We start from the raw sequence: 2,747 nt of genomic DNA, 5'->3' as shown, positions 1-2,747 counted from the left end.
AAAATAAATTGAATTGAAATAAATGACAATTTTTTGTATGAATATCCTAAAATATTTTTTCTATGCACATATGTACAAACATACATATGTATGTATGCACGTATTGCTGCGCTCCTATTATATACGAAAAAACTTATTTGTAGAAAAAAACTTTTACCGAAATGAGTTTGGATGATTTGAATGTTTTCTATTCATTCATTCACATTCCTCCATTTGAAGGTAGAAAATATAAAACAAAATGTATATTCATAACTTACAAAATTCCAAACGCTGAGTGTTTTGTATGTGAAGTAAAATATTCAAATCTACTGTACTCTGTTTGGCTAGAAGTTTCAATGAATTCATGCAGCCCTCTAGTACGTATGCACTACTTATGAACAAGATTCAGGTAAATACATAAAAAAAATTAATGATGACCTAATTGCGAAAAATGTTTAATTTTTCAAACTTTGATGGTGTCACACAAATGGGGGCATCTATAAGTTTACGTCGCCTCAGAATGGTAGACGCTTTATTATGAGTAACTTTTTCAGTTCAAAACCACACTTGCCGTAGAGGTCGCTTAAAAAAAAAAGGCAATTTGTATATTTAACGCAACAGGTTCGATTAGCAGCGTTCCATCGGGTGGTGATACGCCCCTCCAATTCCTCAGCTATGCTGACTATATTAAATTTAAGGTAGTGTACGAATCAACTGAATGCTAAATTATTTTTTGACGAACTGAATATACCTACAGCGGAAATACGTGGACCTGTTACTATTGACAAAGTAAAGAACAACAAAAAGCTATTAAAAGTGTACATATTAACATATGCAAAAATCACTAAACGTAAAAAACCAATCGAGTTCACTTTCTAAAGCAATACACACATGGAGACATCCAAGTGAATACTCATGCACCCTGCTGGAAAATTTCACATTAATTCATATTTAAATTTGCTGATGGCTGTATTGTTAGGAACGTAAGCGGCCGAAAGCTTACAAAAAATTGGGCCTACTTTCTGAAAAGAATTTTGAGAATATTTGAGTTACGTTTGCAAATGCAAATGCAACCTGAAACAGTTAGAAATTGCGGGCATATGTTCGTACATCACAAATTGGCTAACTTACTGTCAGTCAGCAGCTCATGAAAAGGAATGACTTTTTTTTTAGTTTTTGTTAAAAATATTTTTGCTTACGCTTTTCCTTGCCGATATGCTCGTACATCTTTGTACACTCCTTTCCTTTGACATTTCTCATTTTCTTCACAAGACTAATCAATTAAGCTATGAATGTCGAATTGTCGATAATTCATATTTATGTAAGCCAACTTTTGTGCCAAAGGCATTTGTCGTCAATTATGTGAAAACATGCTGTAAAATGTGATAAAACATACACTATATAAACACCGAATAAACCAACAATCGAGTAGGCCTTCAATCGCATACAAACCTTGCTAAATCGATTTTGATTAAAAAAGTGAAAACCGGCCTTTATGAACACTTGTTTTATTAGTAAGAAATACGACCTACAAAGATCATCGAAGAGTGAAGTGAGTAAAAATACCTAAAGCTTTTATAAGAAATCGTAGCAGATACTTTTGCTTGCTAGTGTTGATTCCCAGCGAAATAGAACGGCAATGGTTCGGCACAGTGCGATTTTCCTTGAGGGTATTTGCTTGCTCCATTAAGCATTTCCATATTTCGCATTTAGTAAAACTCAAACAGGTGGTTTAAGATTTAAATAAATTAAAAATTTGCTGCTATAATTTTGTATAATTACACACATAAATAGTATCTGCGTATTGTTTTGCAAGCTTTTTTCTAGTTTGCCATTAGCATATTCATGAAATTAGCCGGCATAAACTACTTTCTAAATAAATTCAGGCCAATTTTCGTAAGCAGATTTGTGAAAATACAATACATAGGCACACATAAACATACTATATATTAATGTTTCATTGTTTGTTTAGTGCGGATTGAGATTGAGACAAATTTAATGGTATGTATATTCAGTATTGCATTAGCACATTTCAAGTTTAATTAAAAAAATTAGAAAGATTTTTTTTTCTAAAAGAACTCGCAATCAGTCTCATACCCCCGAGTCTACCTCTGGCGTAAAAAAAAAAAGTATTTAGCGCTTACACTTTACGCCGGCTCCGAACACCTTTATAGCAAGCTTTTTCAAAGCAGAAATACGCATTTACAAAAGAGTTTTTTCTGATGTTGCTCGGACCGGGGATTAAAGCCAGGTCCTACGGAGTTGTAGTACGCACCTCTAACCACTCAGCTACAGCGGCCGTCAGTCGTGTGAAAAAGCTTCTAATAAAAAAACGATCGTTCGAAGCCTGGGTAATTCTGTAGATCCGTAGATTTGAGAAACAACGGTAAGATGCTAGTGCACTAAAGCAAAAACTGTAACAGTTACGAACTTTGTTATAAAAATTAGTTTTTAACAATTTTATTTTTATTTTATTTTTCTTTGGAGTTTTCCAAATGGGGAAAATTAGTTTGGAAGAAAATGTGAGGTAAGTAAGAAACCTATTTTCGCAATTTGGCAAACTCCAAATTGATTTTAGACCCACTGTTGCTTTGGCAAATTAGCGTAGAACTACAAGTAGAATCCTCCGGCGCTATACGCGCACTGTCGAAAAAATCTGCAATACAAATTGACACGCCCTAACACACATGAACATATTTGTGCCAAAGGACTCACTTGGAGTATAAAAGTCGCAGACGGATTTTTATTTTATCTTTTTTAATGAAAAG

The 2,747-nt window shown here is 33.7% G+C and overlaps 1 protein-coding gene across 1 annotated transcript in view; it reads left to right on the top strand.

The window, feature by feature from the left end:
• Window positions 1-2,747, top strand: part of LOC118733025 (titin-like) — an 80,816-nt gene that overhangs the window by 51,043 nt on the left and 27,026 nt on the right. The gene's annotated exons all lie outside the window — the stretch shown is intronic.

This window comes from Rhagoletis pomonella, unplaced genomic scaffold (assembly GCF_013731165.1).
Source record: "Rhagoletis pomonella isolate Grant_MI unplaced genomic scaffold, Rhpom_1.0 Rhpom_scaffold_00002, whole genome shotgun sequence".
NCBI classification, from domain to species: domain Eukaryota; kingdom Metazoa; phylum Arthropoda; class Insecta; order Diptera; family Tephritidae; genus Rhagoletis; species Rhagoletis pomonella.
Note: the sequence above shows the minus strand (reverse complement) of the source record. Positions and strands in the feature narration are given on the sequence as shown.